The 22,095-nt window shown below is 38.6% G+C and overlaps 1 long non-coding RNA gene across 1 annotated transcript; it reads left to right on the forward strand.

The window, feature by feature from the left end:
- Positions 1 to 103: 103 nt before the first annotated feature.
- On the forward strand, positions 104 to 20,731 carry LOC118496337. Its single transcript, XR_004898898.1, has 3 exons — positions 104 to 195; positions 20,511 to 20,571; positions 20,649 to 20,731. It is a non-coding gene; the product is annotated as an uncharacterized LOC118496337 (long non-coding RNA).
- Positions 20,732 to 22,095: the final 1,364 nt, after the last annotated feature.

Genomic DNA, 22,095 nt, shown 5'->3' on the forward strand with positions numbered 1-22,095 from the left:
CCACTCATACTCCAAGGATATGAACTCCTAGTGAAATTAATAACTAGCCAGTAGATATGACTTCAAATGTGTCTGTCTGTTGTAGGTGTTAGCCCTGCGATGAACTGGCAACTGGTCCGAGGTGTTTTCCTGTCTCCGGCTGAACGTGGATTGAGATAGACGCACAATAAATAAACCCTGATGAGGCATAAGCAGGTAGAGAAAATGTATGAATTGAAAGATGGTTGTGGGCAGACACCTCATGGTCACACTTTTCTTCTTGACCTATCAAATGCTTACAAGATTCTCAAATTTCTTCAATTCCTTCATCTTTCCTTGTTATCCTTTTACTACAACTGTGTCACTACTGCTGCTCTTCTAAGTTTGTGTTTCATGTTTGACATGTTTTTAGATATAGGCCTATTTCTGCCTTTGGACAGTGGAGCTTGACAGGAAGGCTATAATAGGCAACATGTACCGTAGCATCATTACACAGCTATCTGAGCCCAAAATCCATGGTTAGATTTCAAAAGGCCCATGAATGAGAAATAGATTTATCACTTTTATAAGAAATTCAAACTCCTGTTGTTGTTTTTTTACTTTATTTAAATGTGAATGTCAGACACATAAAACATAAACACTGTTAAAAAGTACTTCACAGAGGGCTTTTCTTTTTTTTTTTTACTTTTCCAAGTGTCCACTTGTCCACATCCTAGCATTTAGACAGTCAAGTATAACATAACTAAAGTCTTCATATGTAGTTCTGCTGTCATATTGTATAGACTTGTTTCAGTCTCTGAGTCCATTAAGTTTGCGGCGGCAAAAGCGCTTTTCTTCCAATTTACAGTTATCGTTTTTCTAACAATGAGTTGAAGTATGCGTAGTGTAACTTTGGTCTTTGCCCGTTACATTTTGGAGTGGTTTTCCAAGTTATCATTATACATTATACATACTCTTCTTTTCTCAATCTCCTCTTTTATATCTTGCCAAAATCCCTGCAGTACTGGACTGTCCCAGAAGATATGTGGATGAGCTCCAGTCAGCCTAAACTACTGTTTAAAAATGGCAAAAAGTGGTGCATTCAGTGGCTTAGTGGTTAAGACGCATACAACCGCAACTTCCCCAGTTAGATACTGGCCAGGGTCATTCCCCTCTTCCTCTCTCCATGTTTTCTGTCCTTATCTACATGGTAGCTGTCCAATAAAAGAAGAACCCCCCCCCCCAAAAAAAGATGGCAAAAAAAAAAATTGTTGGGTAATTATGTCGGAAGTGGAAGAAGTTCAACAACTGCACTGTCACTGTGTGCCCTGTTGCTCTCAGCAAATGATGGTATTGTTTTTCTCTTTAACCCATTTGTAAAATGGAGGAAACATGCAAGCCGTGCTGAATCGGGCACGAAAGCATTTCTCTTTACCACAACAACAAACAGTGTACATTTTACATAGAAGAAAGTCCAAGAAAGTGACAGCCCTATAGAGGACCTACATTTCTTTCGAAACTCTTCTTACTAAAAATAGGCTTCCATCTGCTAGCAGCATGTGGTAAACTATTAAGCCAATGTGTCTTTCTTAGTGTATCTGGGAATATGCTGTTCATGAAAATACCATCATTATTAAAATGTGTCACGTTATGACACCTGGATGCTTGAGAAATACGAAGCTGTCACATAATGCAGTGCATCTTGTTGACTGACCACTGTCAAGATGCTGAAGTCTTTTTCAGTCACTTTGGGTTGTACAGTACATCACCACAAGGCAAGGTAAGAAGAAATTTTTTTTTTTTACATGCTTTACAGACATGGAAACAATAACAATTAAAATCCAATAAGATACACATAAAGATGGCACGAATGAGATAAATGAATTAGACAATTGAGAACACAAGACCGAAACAAGCAAATACAACAATAAAACAGGCATCAAGTCATTGAGATGACATTGAGATACTCGCAGACATGTTTGATGATGAGCCCCGGCTTTTCCTTTTTGTACATTTATTTATCCTTCTTTTATGGCAGAGCGTTTTATTGCTGCAGCTGTTGTTTTCCGTGTCATTTGTATTAAGGAATGAGGAAGCATCCTCTCCCATCATTGGAAACACTGACACTGCCGTGATTTATAATCCCTGTGAATAATTTGCAAAACATTCAATCTCTCTCTCTGTACGAGACGCACTGATATAAACCTCCTCATTTAAGACGACCCATGGGATGTTTAGGACAGAATCTCTTTCAACACGGTTGCTGCAGGGTGGAGGCACGGTCGGCTGCTCTGGATTCGTTTGAGCATTGTCATTAGTTGTTAACTTTATTTAGAAAAAAAAATCAGCCACTCTGGTGGTAAAGTTATGTTTCCAATAGTTATACAAATTAGGGGTTTGTGCTTGCTTCAGTGCTATGCATCATGAAACTGTAATAGGAAGTGTATTTCAAAATGACATGGAAATGTTTGTGTGGACAGATATGCAGACCTCGTCCTCAAGCTGTTGGGTATGTTTTTCTTTATTTGCTTTGCCGCATAGATAAATCACTTGACACCTTTACAGTTTGTGCTATGGACTACAGAGAATTGCTTTTCCTGGAGAAATTCAGTACCTTTGTGTACATAACGGTGTGCTAGTCGATTTATCATCAGACAGTAATTCAAGTAATTAGGGCAGTTATAAATCCATTTTTTTAAGGGTTCAGGGACAATTGTGCTTTTGAATAGCAATTCAAATAGTGTTTTACACAAAGAACAACCGTATCTTCAAGGTGTAAATGCTATATATCTTTTATTTATCTTTTCTTTTTTCTTTTTTTTATCAAAATTTCAGAAAAAAATATTTAAATTTAAATAGCTCCTTTTTTTGTGTCTCTTTCTGTTCAAGCTAATGAGTAACTATTTAGTTTACTATACTGAAGAAAGATACATCAGCTCAAGTGTTGTATCTAATGTGGCCTTTTTCTCCAACCCTATATTTTGGAGGCAATTTGTAGATACAACAGTCCTGATGTCCTCTGAGGCGTGCCCCAGATGAAACAAAGCATACACCTCAATAGGTCTCCATGGGACTGGCGGCTATCTGACTGGCTCTTGAAGATTGACAAGTGAGCATTATTTTTCACAGGAAAGTGGCAGGCAGTCCCTTATGTGATATGGAGGCATGTGGAGGGCTGCTCTCTATCTTTCTCTCCATGTGTCTTTTTTTTTAACACCTCTGCTATTCAAGCAGGCCTCTGAGCATTTAAATGATCAGAATTCTGCAACATGGCTGTCTGCCCCCGCGCTGTCAAATTTGGACGGATATGTTTCAGCAAGTGAGAGAGGTAGACATGGACGATACACATACACTACACAGATCCTGTACACGCACACGCACACACACACACACACACACATTTGCCCACAAGTCCAGCGTCACTTCTCCAGACAGACAAACGCCTCTCGGCATACCCGACAGTTGAGCCAGGCAGAAAAGTGGAAAAATGTGCTCCTCAGTGGAGATGCAGTCAGTCATACAGCTGTCCAAAACTAGCAGCTATCTGTTTAGTCAGAGACTAGAGGGCAAAAGGCCAGAGTCTTTTTATTCGACTTTCACTCATTCCTCAAATAGGAAATCTAAAGTGAATTTATCATTCACTGTTTAACAGGAAATACTTAAAGTACTTAAATGACCCTCAATAGTTTTATTTAACAAGCCCCCCTTGAGTTTTCAGATCATGTTCTTTGTTATAAAATGTTTCTAAATTGTGACTTATCGGTTGGACATAAAAGACTGTAATAGCTGTAAGAACATTGATTTGTGTTGAAGTGGGTCAAGACAGATCCATTAAAACACGCTCTTTAACAACATATGTAACTATACCCCAAATTAGATGGTCAATTGTATCTTAAAACACAAATTTCCAATTAAACACTACAACCATATGACACTAAACAACACAATTATGTACATGGATCTTTACTGGTAGCATTTGGATATTGCTGAGCGCAGATGTCACTGTCAACACAGACTGATTAAAGCTGATAAGAAAATAAATAAGCCACAGGCAGTCATTGTTATTGACAACACCATAGTGTGCTTCTAGTGAGCCAGAGCTTGCCAATTTTCAGGGGAAAAAAGCACAATTTAGTCAGCAGGGCTAGATCTATCTACGTGCCTGCCTGCTGGCACTAAGCGGAATATGGCTTCCTCCCGTGCTCTTATCGCTCGTCATTTGAATAAAACATGTTTATGTTACTATGCTAAATAGTGGCATGCTCAGGAACTCATTTTAAGTGGAGATGATCTGTCTAGATTTAGAGTCGATAAGAGACTTGTGGAAAATGAACACTGACAGAGAGCTGGACCACGACAATGGTTCACAGACACGTCACAGCTGCGGCAGCAGGTGTCATCTTTCAACATTAACTATTTTAAGTGATGTGACTAAACAGGGAATACTGCAAGTATCCCTTTATTTTAAAAGGGATTTTAATGAAACCTGGCACAATAAACAAATTCTGGGAGGCACACTTCTGTTCCGAGCAAGTGATTTAGTTTTCGGAGCCAATAAGTCCTGTTTTTTCTCATGTCAGACAGAGGAACAGAGAGCGACACAGAGGAGCCGACAATGACTGCATCTGCCTGCCTGCTCCCATTTACATCAGTCTGAACAGAAATGCCTTGTGAATAGTAGATACGCTTACTGAGTGCTGAGCTACTGCCAGCACTGATCGATCTGGAAATGTTATCTTTGGGTGATTTATCTGGAGGCAGCTATTTTTGTCTGTATTTTTTAAATGATTATTCTAATACCTTAATGAAATCTGGAACATCTTTCATATCTTGCCTGACTGAATTGAATTTTGGCAAATATAACACTGACCTGAGATAGCAGAGTGCATTTCAGTTCATTACTAAGTCTTTTTTTATATTTTATCTCATGCATATTAATCACAACCAGCATAATATCTATATACTGTGAAATCTGATGGCAGGGATCACTGCCACGCTTAAATGTGCTCCAAATGTGAGCCGGGTCTTGAGCTGACCCGGCCACCTGGACAGGATGTTACTAAATTGCCACAGAGTAATCTCTCCATATCTAGACGTGAAGCTTTTGCTGGTCAGCAGAACATGTGCCTGTTAAGGCTAAGAGATGTCAGAACCTGCCTTCTCTGCCCCTCGCAAACAGACTGTAAAGAATTGACATATTGGTTACAAATAGTTTCATCTGCCGGGGAAATCCAATATCTCCAGGATATCTCTGGGAATCATCCGTTTCCCCGTGTGCATGGGATTCTGAAGAGACCTTAGAGTCCTGAAGCAGGCTATGTAAGCATTATGATGGCTATGATACACAACATTGACATTCTGAAAACGGGCTGTTCTTTGGATTTTCACAGGGGTGAAATTGAACAAATCAAATATACTGTATCTTGACAGTGATCTAAATCCTCAGAGCCCTTTTCAAACTATTTAGCTATGAGATGCATCACTAACATTCTGCAGAAGTGCCTCCACATGTCATGCTGTTGACTTTGACCCTGCTGTCTAAAGGGATCGATTGAGTTTTATTTAGTGGAAAAGTTCAATTTTGTGGGTGTACTTCATTTTCTTCTGGAAGTTAAAACACACCATGTTAATGGCTCTGTATTTGTTAGACTTAAATAAACAAGGAATACATTTTCTTGCATAAGCCTAAAGCAACCAAGTGTTAAGTTTCAGATCCATCGTAATGATAGTTGGCAGGGTTGAGGGTAGGGAACAGCTGTAGGCTCCCCATGTGTGCCCAACTAGCAAGCAAAGTATGTGTGGGGAAAATATATGCACACACGAAGGATCCTTTGGTGGCTGGTGAAAACGTCCTTCACACAGTCTAATTCACAGATAGCCCACAAAGGAAGCAAGGTCTGACATGACTAATCTTCTAATTCTCTGACAAATAGATAATGTGTGGTACATAGAGGAAGAAGGAGGATATAGTACAAAGACACTCCAATAACACTCCCAATAGATTTAGTAGTGTTTCTTGAAATGTTGCATCGAGGAAAACGATAATTGTCTTTTTTTAGTTTCTGAAGCGAAAGGCTAAATTGCTTTTCAAGGCCACACTAGTGTGTCAGAAATGCAGTGAAACATACACCAAGAATGGTATTGTTCACATATGTAACTCCACGTGCAACACTGAAAGCAGCCACAGCTGCAATGAGACGGCTAAATTTGGGGAAAATAGCAAAGACCTCAATCCATAAAAAGTGGTGTTTTTCTACACTTTTTATTCAAGAGTATCAACACTGCACATGTCCTTGTTAGAAGAAGATCAAAGACTTGATGCTAATTAATATTGTGTTCAGGAGTGTGCTTTACCTGGATGAAAGGCTTGATGATTAGGAATTATCCTTTTTTCATGTGGAGGAGGGGTAGAGGTACATTCAAAACATGTTGCACGGCTATGTTTACTGGTAGAAAAAAAACATGCTTTTGTGTTTAAAAGGAACCACTTGGTAAAACAGTAGAACTGCATTTAAAATAGTTGTCATGAGTTAATTATGGCTAAGAAGTGCTTCTTTTGCCTTAACTATCTGATGTTACAGTTCCAATCATATAGTTAGAAACCTCTGCGACGACAAAAGATAATTTTGGTTACCTTCATTAGCCAAGCTACAGTAGCAGCGTGGCTCCAGGAATGCCAATCTCAGTTTGTCGATCTGTCCACCACTTTGTTCCAGACTGAAATATGTCAACAACTATGATTGGCATGAAATTTGAACAGACATTCATTGTCCCGGATGATCCTACTGACTCTGGTGATGTATTGACTTTTCCTTGAGCCATGAGGTTGGCGTTCATTATGTCAAGTGAAATGTCTCAATTATTGGATGGATTGGCATGCAAAAGATATGTTCATGTCCCCCTGAGGATGAGCTGTAGCAAAATTAACACTCCCTCAATTTACACTGTTCAGGTCAAAATGTATTAATTAATTTATTTATTTTATGCAATACTGACATTCTCAGCCTCAGCTGCACTTTGTGTTTTGTGCTTATTATCAAATGTTAGCATGCTTACATGTTAAACTAATATGATGAACATTATACCTGCTAAAGAGGCATAGTAGCAGTAATCCATATACAAATCCATATATAGTACATACTTATCTTCATCGTATACTGTTTTAAGTATACAACACACTTTACCATTTTATACTAACAGGAAATTATACTATATGTCTAACATTGGATGTCAATCAAACTGCAGCTTTGGAATGTATGAAATAAAATTGATAGAAATCAAAATATTTTTCCTAAGATTCAATACTTAAGTGTTTCCGGCTGTGAGCTACTCTTTAATTTCCTTCATGCCTTACATTGTGGGAGAATAGTGTACATCAACAGCACACCCAACAATTTACCGCATTTAACACTACATACTCAAAACCTGCTTAAGGCCCTGACACACCAATCCGATTATCAGCCGTCGGGCAGTCTGGCGAGGTCAGTGACTCGAGTCTGTTCGGTGTGTTCCGTGCCGTAGTCAGTCGGAGGAGCCATCGGCCTTCATTTGGGCCAATTTGACATGTTGAATCGGAAGGCGGGCAGTCAGACTCAATGGCCAATCTGATTGGTGGAGCACTAACCTGGAAATGACGAGCGGGTTGAGCCTGACTAACGCTTCTCAAAATCTAACAAAAATCTTTTAAACTGACCTTTGTCGATCTGAAATGAAGACAGATTCAGCAACTGCATGTCCTATTTCTCGCTTAAAATGTTTTCAGAAACACGTTTCGGCGTCACTTCGGTGTGTTCCGAGGCACTTTTTTGACCAACTTAGGGAGGCAGTCAGTCTGACTGGGTCGGGTTGGTCTGTCAGAGCCTTAGAATCAGTATGTAGTGTGGACTTGTTAAACAGAAAAGGCCCCAGAATTTTAGAATCAGTATGTAGTGTGGACTTGTTAAACAGAAGAGGCCCCAGAATTTTAGAATCAGTATGTAGTGTGGACTTGTTAAACAGAAGAGGCCCCAGAATTTTAGAATCAGTATGTAGTGTGGACTTGTTAAAAAGAAGAGGCCCCAGAATGGAGCCTTTGGGAACTCCGCATGTCATATTTGTCTGCTCAGGTGTGTAATTACCTATAGACAGGTAAGTAGACACAAAGTAGTCTGTCCTTTTAAGTAGGATTAAAACCAGTTTAGTACTTTGCCAGAGAGTCCAACCCAGTTTTCCAATCGGCCTAGTTATATTTGTGGTCAACCGCGTCAATTGCAGCACTGAGATCATGTAATACTAAGACTGACATTTTGCCACTGTCTATATTTAAGTGGATGCCACTCAAGACTTTAACAAGAGCAATCAGTGCTGTGGTGTGGTCAAAAACCTGACTGAAAGGCATCAAAACAGTTGTTTAGTGACAAGAAAAGGTTTAGCTGTTGAAAAACTCCTTTTTAAAATGATTTTACTTAAAAATGGAAGATTTGATATGGGCCTATAATTGTTCATTAGTGACATGTCTAGATTGCTTTTTCTTTTTAAAGTGGCTTGATGACTGCAGTTTTCAGGGCCTATGGGAAGATACCTGAAAGAAGAGACGTGTTTACAATCTGTAGATCTAAAGCCGAACAATTTGAAAACATTTTTAAAAAGCCCGTTGGCAAAATATCAAGGCAACAGAAGGATGATTTCAGATGTTGTATAATGTCCTCCAGGTTGTTATGGTTGATCGAATAAAATTACGTCATGGTATTTGAAATGGTTTTACATGGACAAAGGGACAACACATTCTCTCTTTTTCTGTACTTACCAGTGTGGCCTTTCTCCATAGAGATCTTTTCTGCTCAGCTTTCACCTTAGTGGGATCAATGGCATACATTTTATTTATATATATATATACATATATATATATATATATATATATATATATATATATATATATATATATATATATATATATATATTAATAAATAGGCAACAAACTCTTGTGGCTGTTGTAATTACTTCATTGCAGTAAGAGTAACCTCTGGTTTCCCTCACAAGTTTCTCACTCACTCCAAACTTTCTTTCTGCTGCTCAATTACCGTTTTCAGCTGCATATTTTACTACCTACAGTTTGTAATCTGCAGAATAGGACTTTCTTTTTGGGGGCATTTTGTTTGTGTTCAGTCTTTCTCAGTTGTCTTTAAGGGCGTTTTCACACGACAGCCTTTAGTTCGGTTGAATCGAACTAGAGTTCGTTTGCCCCGCTGGTGCAGTTTGTTTGGGAAGGTGAGAACGCAGCAATCAAACTCTGGTGCGCACCAAAAGCGGACCAAACAAGCATTCCGAGACCTGCTTGAAGAGGTGGTCTCGGTACACTTTCAATCAAACTCTGGAGTGGTTCGTTTGTGGTGAGAACGTGATCCATACTCGAACCACACCAACTGTACATACTCCGCAAGTCTGAGCTAATGTCTCCTGTAGTCAGGTGTGTTTAGCAATCTGTGATGCAGCAGAGCAGAAACTGTAGCAGCTTGCAGTGTTTCTATCAGAGAAAGAGACTGCGGTCAAGCTTGTCGTCCGTCACTCGTATCTCCATGGTCAAACTAGCTGCCGCTAAAATTGGAGACAGACGCCGGCAGAGCAGAGCGAAGTCTCTGTGACCAGAGCAGATGTAGTAATGTGGAAAATTGACCTGTAATGTCGTTTAAGTTTAAGTTTGTATTGCAATTACTTTCTGTTACGAGAGAGTCACTGTGGAGTTACACGCACACAGCTACTGTATGCACAATGTCAACAAGCGCACATACAGAGAAAAAACATAAAAGGTTTCACAGGCTGTGCAGCAGGTGACTTTTCTACATGTCATTAGGCCATGTTGAAACATATTTATAGAAAGAAATGCTGTAAGGAGGCACACATTCATCACCCTGACTGTGCTATCTTCTGAGTCATGCGCTCATATGCTGAAAGACTATACCGCACAGAAGCAGCAGGGAGGAAAAAACATCTTCAATTTACAGCTGCGTGTCTCCCCTGCTGGGTCTGCATGTACAGCATCAATCCATTCACTGCAGGGAAATATTACACAGTCAACACACAAGGAAACAGATAAATAAAGATGCTCAATATACATATCAGAGATTTCAACCATGTCGCTAATAGAGCCATAGCTCCCCAGCTTCTTTTTCTCTTTTCTTGTTCTCTGTTTCTTTCCCTCGCTCCATGTCTTTCTCGCCATGTGTGATATGTCAAAGTCTTATTTCCATGTCCTGGCGCCACTTATACTCAAGGCAAACACAGGGCGGTATGTGTTGATGATTGTCAGCAGTGGCCATTTATCATCTGTCAAGCTTCTGTCCTCTGAGGAGGTAAATACAGCCAGTGAATTATGGTTGTTTTAGTCTGCAGGCGGAATCCCACATGACAGCCAGCACAAGACCGTGACAAAATCGTTTATGAGGAAATAGTTTATCATGGCCATGGTAAACATTGTCCATCACACATGAGAAGAGCAATGGATGTACGACTTTGACGGGGAGAAACTTGGATCGGAGACATTTGGGAGCTGAAGTGGAGGCATGAAAGATATAATTCAATGTGATGTGGGGGAAAAAAACAACATAATCATCATGTTTTTGTTGTGTCTCATTTGTTCAATGTTGGATCCATCCATGTGTGTGAATATTGGTGTATCTGTCTTGAAAATAGGGACGGAGTACGGTAGGGAATATAATTCATATCAAACTCAAAGTTGTGTTTTCCTCGTCAAAGGGAGGACTGTTTGTGCAGCTTAAGTATGCCTTGAGTTTCCACTTTACATGGATCACAGATTTGACAGACTTTTATTGTCTAAGATTCTTTTGTTTTTCTATTCCAGTGAATTATCTAAAATTATTCTTGCAGTGGTGGAAGTAGCATTAAAATCCTTGACTTACATCAAAGTAGAAATGTTCTAAGTAAAAGTCCTCTATTCAAAATGTTACTCAAGAAAAAGAAGTATTAGCAGCAAAATATTATAATATAATATAAAAAAGTATCACAAGTATATCTTGTGCAGAATGACCCCTTCCAGAGTGTTACATTATTTTATGTATATGATTAGTATCATCATTAAAACATGTGATTTAATGTGTAAACAGCATTTTAATGTTGTATTTGGTCAACGTTTAGATAATCTTAACACCTTTTTTATACTTTATTTTTTGCACAAGCATAGAAATACAACAAATAGAACAAATAGTTTGTCACTAATGCATTCATACAAATGTTATACAGATGGAATTACATGCCAGTTCATGTAACTTATCAGTTATGGTAGGTCACAAACACAATCTATTGTTCCCAGTACTGCAAGAATGTATTAACACAATTTATTAAGTTATTCTCTCTATACTTTGAATATTAGTCACAATAACTATCCAGTCAGTCTTCAGTCTTCCAGTCAGGTTCGGTCTATTCTTAACTACTTTATTCACTGTTGTGCAGTTCATTTACATAATATTTTTTAGATGATTATGTATTTAGTTAAATATTAACCAACACAGTAACCGTGGCTGTCAAGTAGATATTTAATAAATAGGTAGTATAAAACTGAAATACTCAAGTTAAAAACCCAACCCAACATGTTTTACCGTGTATTTACCTTGATGTTCAAAACTTCAGTGTGTTTCCTAGTGTGATTTACGTAACACAAACATAACAAAAGTAGCTTATATCATGTATAGAGAAGAAATGATTTCCAGTTGAGTTTTGCAAAGCAGAAACCTGAACAATGATCCATTGTGTTTCCCACAGAAGTATAAGCCACATTCCTGGTGGAAAGTTGTTGAGCGGTTCAGCCAGATGGACAGCGTATTGAAAAACGGGATTGTGGGGGCAGCGGGGGCCAGTTCCACACCTCTGCCAGCCAAGTTGGCCAATCATTAACAGATTTGACCTCTTTTCTTGACTGTAAGGGAGAGTTCTGGCTGGTGCCGCATTTTCTATGAGCCCTCGGGCGATCCCAGCACACAGCCTCCAACATATGGAGAGATGTATGTGCCTGAAAGCAAAGCGCTTTAAAATGACTTCTCTAAAAGCACTAAATGCTGTGAGGTGCAGTTAGAGATGGCACGTCACACTTGTGGTTCAGGACAGGACATTTGGAATTTGCAGTTGTTAAATTCGGTAATCTTCTAAATCCACGTAAGAGCTGACGTTGAAACCCTAAACTGTTGCCAGCAACAACTATATGCTGGCAGTTGCTTGTCAAACTAGGACACAATATGGTCTGGTGTGACATCCAGTCAGCCCACAGTGAAAGTTGTTCATCATCACTCACCATACAGTATGAAGCCTCATACAAAGTTCTGTGACCTTGATAGGTTCTGTCCTAAACTCCTGTTAGGCACCAATTCAAAATATCTGGGCTCGTATCCAGGGGATAAAATACTGACTCTCTCCTGCAGTCCTTCCTTCATTCACGCAGTCATTTGGACCTCACAAGTCTAACATGTCTTGCAGTGCCATTAGCTTTGGTAGAAGCATTAAAGTCGCTGTTTCTGTTTCGACAGTCTCCCTAATAACGTGTTGAAAATTGATGCACACACTGTCAAAGTCTTGAAATGATATTTCAGATGACGGGTCATTAATGACGACGGAGGCTAATCAGGAGGTGACCCGTAAATGTCCAGGTATTGGTGTCTGCTTTGGCTAACAGCAAATGGTGTGTTCAGGCATTTGAATCACTTTATATTCCATTTGGAGAATAGGAGCACTCATGCATCAAAAAAGATCTTGTTCCAGTTGCTATTGAGGTGTCTCCTCTGAGAATTGTGAATGTCTAAATTGAAAATTAAAAATAATTTCACAATCTATTTCACTCAATTTAAGACATAACTGTTTTGTCACATTCATTATTTAGAATAAAAAACGTTTTTATTTGACTCCTGTCTTTGGCCACAATGAAACATTCACAATACACTCACTACACTAAGTCTAATTAATAAGTCTGTAGTTAATGCCACTATGTTTACGTAGCATTTTAACAACTATTGCAAAACGAGTGATGATAATTGACTCAATTAATATTTGTTGTCATTAGTAAATATATGAGGCCCAATCACTGACTTTATAAATGGAGTCATATATATTCACCTTCAAGTTTCAACAGTTTTTTTTCCCTCTGTCCCTCTCTCTCTCCGCTTAACACAGGAACACTACGTAAATTAAATTAAACTTACTTTCTTGTTTGTTTCCTGTGCTGCAAACAGTTCACTTGGGAAATGGCTAGCTAGCTAGTTATTACCATTTATATGAGGTGTTTTAATCGTAAGGTCTGCTACCCTCAAGAGCACTGTCACAAGTCAGCTTATTGTTGAGCCTTTGTTAATGGGGATTTCAGCTGTACAACACATTTGTTTCTTTGCACATATGTTGCATGGTACATCATTTGTACACAATAAAGAGAACAAAGGGAAATAAAAACAAATGCTGTAGAAGTGTGGTGAACCGATGAAACCCATTAGTGTCATCACACCAAAAGAGAAGAGAGAGAAGCATGTCTTCATAACATGGAGTTTAATTTAAAGAACACATTTACACAAAAAACACAAAGAGATTTGATGGAATCATTTGCATCAATATGGAGAATAATAAAAAATAAAAGCAATAAGCTGTAAGTGTGCATGATTGTGAGTTTGTATTTCAGGAAACTGAAAAGGCAAACAATTGTAACAAATGTCAGAGTAATGAAACCAATTATGCTATTTCCTCTTTCTGTATTGCCTATTATTGGAATTGTGATGTTGTATACAGGTCATACTAAACTTATACCTCCAATGAGCTCAAAGTTGTTTAGTTTTTCTTGATTCAGCAATGCAGCGTTGCAGTGGCTCACTGAGGTGCGGCAACTTGTTAAGATGTGTAGCCACCTTGTTGTGCTTTTCACTGTGACTGTGCAATCATGTTTTCTATATATCTGCCTTTTTTAAATTTACCTGGAAGTAAAAGTTTTTGTTATTCTAAAGACAATTGGAATGTGTAAACTTGTGATAATATCTGCTTCCGAAAGTAAAGGCTTTTTGGACAAAGACTTCATTTGTTTGCATCTTTTCTAGTGATGTCATGGCACAAAAGGAAAGAGAAGATAAACAACTTGCCAACTCTGCTCAGTATGATTTTCATATTGCAAAAGGTGCTGTTTGGTTTAAGTTCTTAGGTTTGTCAACCGCTAATCAGGACAGTTAGAAAGGAATTCCTCATGATTTAAAGTTTATTTTTGGACATTCATTTGATGATATAAAGTTGGAGTTATTGCGTTTGAAGCACCAAAACATGGACAGAGTGAGTGTGTGGATGCTCATCGTGCAATCAAAGGTTTTTCATCAGACTCCTCTCTATAAACATTGGCATCCCTAAGCAAACCACGCAGTGATTAAGAGGAGTCCGCCGTTTTCAGAGACTTTTAACTTCTGCCAAAAGTTTCAAAATGATCAAGAGAGGCATGTTGTTTTCTTTCTTTCTCTATCTAGATAGACAGTCATCAGTTGATGACTGAAATTAGCTCATAACCCCCCGACGATCAACTCTTGACTTGCTTTGTAATTCTCAGTTAAATATATTGTAGTCATGGAGTGACAACTACAACGTCTCACTGATTTTGCAGCTTTTCTGTTTCCTAAATGTGTTCATGATATGGGATTGCAAGGGCCTTTGGTTTTATTCTATGAATCCATTTTTTTTATCTGAGTGGAGTAGTCTGTTTTTAATTCTTGGCTGCAAACCCATCTTGATGTTATATCACGAGTATGAGTACGGGTGTTGTATCTAAAGCCCTTGCATGTCTGACGGATGAAGACTGAGCTGAATGATTTAGATTCGTGTGCAGGTCAGATGACTACATGACCACAACCTGCACTTTGATTAAAATTTAACAAAATCCCTCACTCCTCCCACAGAAACCAACAACTAATGTCACCTTTTGACCTGACGTTGTTGGCCTCACTCCTCCTGCAGACATTCAACAAGATTAATGTCGGGCTTCACTCTAATCTGCTTTGTGTAGATAAGAGTGGACTCAATTGAGCAGGAAAAGCCACAGATACAAAAAATAGTACGCTGGCTTTTCAACATCTTAAAGTGGTCAAGGTGACCGATTTCAATTTTTTTCTTTTAAGGGAAAGTAAGGAATATACAGTATATATATATATATATATATATATATATATATATATACTGGCTAATAAAAATCCTTGTCTCAGAGGTGTCCATTTAGTCTGGATCAGGAAAAACATCTTGATTTTTACTGCACGTCATTCTGTGATCTTATTTGTGCCATGTTGACAGAACAGCTCATGATACATCGTAAATACACATTGCAGCAAATATATCCCCTGTGAATGTGTGTCGAAAATAAATGTTGCTTTTATCATTAAAGCTAGAAAAAGCTTTTTATTGAACGCCAAGTTTCAGTTTCGAAGCACTGCAACAAAAATGTGGTGAAATCAGATCAAAGGCTGCTTATATTTGAACGTTGAGTGCTTTCATTGAGTAAGTGTTGTTTTGTGTGAAAAAACCGAGTTCTGCTAAACATTTACCGTGTAAATAGGTAGATAATTTGGCTGCATCCTATAAGAGTGAATGATCTCACTTGCAAGATTATTTGCAGTTGCCAAGACACTGACATTTCTGAGTATGAAAACACAATACGTCATCTAAAATATGCAGGCATTTACAGGATAAGATAAATGACATGAAGTTAGACTAATGGTCCCTAACCTGAAAAGATGAGTGTCTTCATCAGTCAAGGCATTGTTGATGAAAGCTTAAGGCTCTGCGAAGAACTTTGCCATTGCAGCACGAAGGCCATTTGTCTGGTGAGGCCGATCAAACCCCTCAGGACTGGGGCCCCTGCCAGCGCTGCTATGGGCAGGCCTCTGAACAAATGGGTGCAGAAAAGCCAGGCAGGATTTATGTTGGAGAATGTAGGGAGCCTGGTTGACTGTAAAAGGGAGAAAAAAAAGAGGACAGATTTTCATCCATTTTAGGAGGAGGTGCTGCTGCTGAAGTTGTGTTGTCAGCAGGAGGAGGGGAAGCCCTGGCAAGCTGCCGTTCCTGGCTGAAAAATGTTCACACAAAGTGATCAATAGATCTTTGATAAGGCTAACACGCCCTGGCATGTGGTTGTTCTTTCAAGTTGTGCATCGGACACGCACTCGTGTCATCAAGGGCACGCATCAGTGAGCTGACCCCGTTGTGAAGACGACTGAGGTACTGTATCTCTTTATCGTAAAGCCTTAAACCCTTTAAAACAATGAAGACAATACATATTTAAAGACCCTGAACTTTTCTCAGTTAGCTTCTCACTATGGCCGACAACACCGTGGCATATACTGTCGAAGTTAGAACTGTTTTGGTTTTCTGTATTTGGGGTTTTCTTTGTATAGATCTACTTAACATTTGAAACCCTGTTTTCAGGGTCTATAAAAGACAACACTTACATTGTGCAGCATAAACTATGTAACAAAACAATACATTATAAACACCAGTTTTTTAAAACAATTTAAACAACCTGTATCAGTCAACATTTCTTCTTTATGCTTCATCTTGGTGTATTTCTACATCGGGTGCTAGAATAGTTTCCAGTGCGAGTTCCAGCGCCTGTTTCTGATCATTTGATTAAGTGAGTTAAATTATCCACCAGCCATACGTCAGGACAAATTAGACAACTGAGTGTGGAGAGTGTTATAAGACCAGTTCTGTTATGAAACTACATTTTTTCAATGTGACAGAAGTTAAGCTGTGGTTCAGTCATACAGTATAATGTATGTTCATCACTGTAATTTGGATACAGTGTTTTTCCAACTTTCTCCAACAGAAATGTGTAAATGTTGTGTGAATGGAAATACAGTCACTAGACATGAGTTCACTCCCTTTGCTGTACATAAATAGCACATGTTGTAGGGAACCATAAGCCTCTGCTCTGAACCGTTTCAGATATATGGGTCTCTCTGGAGTATTTAAATCCAGCTGAGATGACTGATGACCGCGGCTGCCACAGCAGCCACACTGACATGTCCTTCTTGGTTAAAGCCAGCATTGCAGGCCTTTTGTAAAAGCAAAGATTTGGTAAATAAGTGCAGTGAAGCAGTGAAGATAAATTGGTCCTATCACCCAAATTCATTTATCTCTTCAGCCAATGATTTATTTAATTCCTTATCTACAAAAAGGGGCATTATAACATTGTGAGCAGCCACTGTGCATTTTCACAGTGATGATGCCCACCAACTTTGCCAAGAATATGACTTCAATTCAACTCATCATCTTCTGGACATGGACAGGCAGTTCTCACGAACCATTCATACGTTTAGCTACAAAAAGTAAGGTACTGGAATTTGTATGTATTCCACGTATTTATAGCTGTATGCTGTATCACATGTATCATGTGACTGGCCAGCGCTTGCCATAATTTCGTAGGATATCTTACAAATTGTTATGCATACGTTTTCGTTAAATATCAAATGAACACGTTTATGAGAATGCGTTGATATGGAAACTATTTTCATATGTGTCAAGACTATATTTAAGCACTATCAGTGGGAAAATCTCTGAAAACCAGTAGGTGAGTTACACAGAGTTCTTTAGTCCCTCGTAGTCTATATTCACGACCTTCCACTTCCAGGATTGCTCTGTTGCAACTGGAAATTCCACCGTATGTCCTTCTTTTTGGCCGGATGTCTGTTACCTTCCACTTTCTTTGTGTTGGAATTTTAAACTCCGGTTTATTTATTAGGGCTATGGTTAACTGCTCCTCAGATCTCTGCAGGGTAAGGGTAAGCTGTCCAATCTGAGTTTTCTGTTGCACGACTAAAACTACTTTTGAACATACACATGTTCCACCAAAACAGGTTCCCTCCCAAGACTATTTTGCACAGCACCGGGGCTCCATGCAGCTCTTAGTGCCACCCATGACGATTGTGATTGGTTTAAAGAAATGCCAATAAACCAGAGCACGTTTTTCTCCAATCCCGGAATGCTGTGTGGACTAGCCAGACCCTCCTCTGCAGCGCTGCGGAGGAAGGTCTGGCATTGCGAGACAATCATTTTCTCTTTTTATTGCACTATTTGCACATAACACTGTACATTTCATATTTTATTTATTATTACTGTATATTTGTTTTTATTATATATGTTAAAAGTCTGGATAATATATGTTGTTTGTATATGTTGTTTGTATACCTGGAGTGGTAACAAAAATAATTTCCCCCTGGGATTATTAAAGTATTTCTGATTCTGATTCTGATTCTAAGTCCCTCATAACCAATATTTGCCAAAACTTGACAATGAATGCAATGTGTAAAATTTTTAAATCTACTTAAAGTGATTGCATTTTTAACAACCCTCCCTCGCAGGCAGACAAATAAACATATCACTACTACATTTGGCCCCCCTTACTTTATATACAGTAGTTACCAAATTCTTTCCAGTTAGGCCTGTTTGCAGCATTTGAACTGACAACCTCCTCCCCCCCCACCCCTCCTAGAAAGCCTCTAATCAGGTTGACCATATTTGAAATAGAGAAGTTGTTTCTGTCAGCCTCTCAGAGTTCAATATTGTGACTGTTACCCCTGAGACAGTTATTCAAATTCACTCAGTGTGATTCATTTAACTCTTTGGCTAACAGTGACTTCATGGCACAGTGTGTTGTTTCCACTAAATCTGGGTTATGTCAATTTATTGTGCAGTATTTGCTCAGCCACATGGCTAGAGATTTAATTGGTTCTCATATTCCAACATGCAGCGACCCTCGCCAGCCAATCAATTTATTCTGTACCTAAAAAAAATGCCAGAAAAACCAAAAAAGGTGGCCAATGCTACTGAGGTAGAATGAAGGACTTTTGCTGGTACTAAAACAGAGGAAACTGCCATTTAGTCATAACAACACTGTGGTTTCAACTATAGATGAATCAGGTTTGTTAGATTTCACATAGGTTAACCAATCAACTCATAAGCCATGCCTTAAAGGGGAAGTGTGCCGATCAAAGTCTGTTTACACTAGGGGGCCCGACCGAAGCACTGTTTGCACCATGCAGGCCTCCGGGGCGGCCTCTTTGAGGCTGGGGGCGTCCCCTATTTTTAATGCCCAGTAGGGTTCTGCCAAAAGGGTCCTTTTTGTCCCTTGGCCCCAAATGGACGTGCATTGCAAATGTCCCAGTGTCCCTAGGTGGGGTAAGGGACCTTCATTGTTCTGATTGAAATTATAACTAGTTCAGGTTGGGAGAGAGTCATGGTCAAGGTTAAAAGTAGGTAGGAAATGGTAGAAAACAGGAAGAGAATATTTGTTGTCTGTGTCAAAGTATGACTGTTGACCCATTCATCCAACCTGACCTCCTCCCTCTGCGGACCTGGTACTGGACTTGGTGTGGATCTATAACAGCGTCACACTATTTCCTCCTTTGCTCCCAAAACACCAGAGTCATAAAACAACCACTTTGTCACTTGAACGTAGTCAAATGTCGTTATTAGCCATTTGCTACAACAACTAATGCTGTTGTTTTGTGCAGGGAGGACGGACAACTCGTTATCTGTGTGATATGATGTTTGGACATTTAATTTTTTTAACATGCATTTATAAAAACAGAAGAAACAAAAACAATAGAGGAAATTAACAAAATAACACAGATTTACTGAAGTGTCAAAGAATAGATATAGCAGGTGTGATGTGTCGTCAGAATAAGTTACAGCACTGCATCTCTCATAAATTCCCATCTAACTGATAATGAACAGAAAAATATAGTTAATATCCTTACAAATTCTCTGTTCATCATTGCCTTTGTGACTTTGTAGAATAAGGAGGTGTAATCTATCAGAAAGTGTGCTTCGTACAATTTTAGGGGAGGATTTGCTTTATAGACGGAGGATTAATGCCACACATTTATTATGTGTTAGTCCAAGATTTTCCTTCCTGTTATAAGAGACAATTTTGTCTGACTGTATCATCTGGTTTATCTGGTATAATGTGGTCATCACACAGTTTCAGACAAACCTTTTTATCTAATTACTCTGCATGAGAGCTGCATTTCAGGCCACCTTGGAGGACCAGCAGACACAGGTTTTAAAGGAAATCTTGACTGCTGCTTCTATGATCAGTCCCAGAATATCCAAATAGACTCCAGTTTTACAGCTTCCAGGCTCAATTGGAAGTGCACTTAAACAAGATAATGGTCCGTGGTAGAATAAAGGCCAGGAAGTTCTTCAGGTTTATTTGGTCTAACAGAGCAGTGTCTGTTTGCAGCATGGAAATGTAGGTTGGAGGGATATCTCTTACAGATGTTTACTTTATTGTTTGCATCTGTATGATGATGTGATATCAGGCATCTTGTGTACTAAAAGAGATGTTTGGGTGTTTCAGTCCACCACCTCTGAAGTAACATGTGCTCCCTAACTAGCCTGGGATCAGATTCCAGCTGTTTGATCCCATGTGTCTCCCCTGCTTTTCAAATTCTGGAACAGATAAGATAAAATACAAAACATATGCCTCACCTATTCAAAGTGACATAAAATAATGTGAAATTTTAAACAAATCATTTTATTTTACTTTGTCTGCACCTTAGGACTCACAATTCAACAATAATGCCTTGGAAACATCTCAACTGATTGCATCAAGTTGTGCTGGTAGGTATACATAAAAAATTCAACGAATAATACTATCACAGGACTCCCGTAACATAAATGTACTGTTCTTTCCTCAGCTGATGCCCCTCTGCTGATGTTTTGCCCCAAACCCCTGATCCAACATCCTGCTTCAACATGAAACATGCATTATCAATTTCAGATATAGATCCTCCAAATGCTGTTTTATCGTTTAATGACATGCCAGCTAGAAGGCATTAAAAACATTTCTGCATCAAAATGTCTAAAAATGAATAGATGTTTTATATTTTGTTGAGTTGTGTACTTATGTTATCCCAAATGTTTCCAACAATGTTCAAACCCAGAGAAATCTGTCAATGCCGTTACCCCCTCTAGTTGCTCTAACTTCCAGATGAAACGTCAGAGAGTAATTGTAAATACAGGTCACATAATTATTCTCAGTAACAGCAATGCAGCAATTGTTGCTATACAGCATACTTTTTATTAATTGCATGCCATTTTGCAACACAGTATTCAGTAGAGAACTTATTGAATTAGTTGATATTTCAAAATTGATCTGGTTTACTTTGCTTTGGTTTTGAAAATGAAATAATGTCACTAAATATTGTAAAAAGTTTGTAGTTTGTTCCTTCAAAAGAACTGCAGCTGAGGTCAGCTTGATTTCATCTTAGTTTTGGCATTTGATACTATTAATATATCCCTTTAAGTGGACCATTTAAGTTACAATTTGCAATAATATTATGCATATGTTAACTATAATGGTGCTAATCCTGGGAAGACATCACATCTGTTTTTCTTAAATTGGCAAGAGGTGCACATATTCTGTATTAAAATATATTTATCCTGGAAGAAACATTTCTCCATGAATCTCTATAAACGAGACATATAAGCTAAGCAAAACAACAAAATGACTTCCAATTTGAAAACTGAAGTACAATCATCTATACCCAATGACTGCAAAGTACAACTACTTAGTTACTTTGCACCCACCTGTTATTGTGACACTATCACAGAGTCCAGCTCTCTGCATCAGGTACACTTCATAAAAAATTCTAAACACTTTCCAAGGCAGTTGTAGCCTGAGGCTCTCAAGGTTTGTCTTTGTAACAATTTGATAATACTGGTCACACTGCACACTTCTGTGTCCTTGAGTTGCAACAAGGGCGAGAGATTTGTTTCTTAAGTCCTTATAGACGCAAAGCAGAAAAGAAGAAAAAAAATCCTGGAAGCAGAAAGTCACTGCGATTGTTTTGAATGACAAGGTTGACAATTCTCAGAGTGCATTATTAAATACTACCTTTAAAAGAAGTGAAAGACCAATGGAGCAAGACATTTGTTAGAGTAGAGCGTAGAAAGTATATGTAAGTAACAATAGACATATTTAATACAATCATCTACCATCCAGGGTGCAAGAGAAATGATTCATACCACAATACACAATACAATGAAATGATGTTGGGTATATGAAATTCTAATACATACGCATAATATTTAATAGTCTCTGCCATGTAGTCTACTTATTGTGTTTGTGTGCACATAACAATT

This window comes from Sander lucioperca, chromosome 11, assembly GCF_008315115.2.
Source record: "Sander lucioperca isolate FBNREF2018 chromosome 11, SLUC_FBN_1.2, whole genome shotgun sequence".
NCBI lineage: Eukaryota > Metazoa > Chordata > Actinopteri > Perciformes > Percidae > Sander > Sander lucioperca.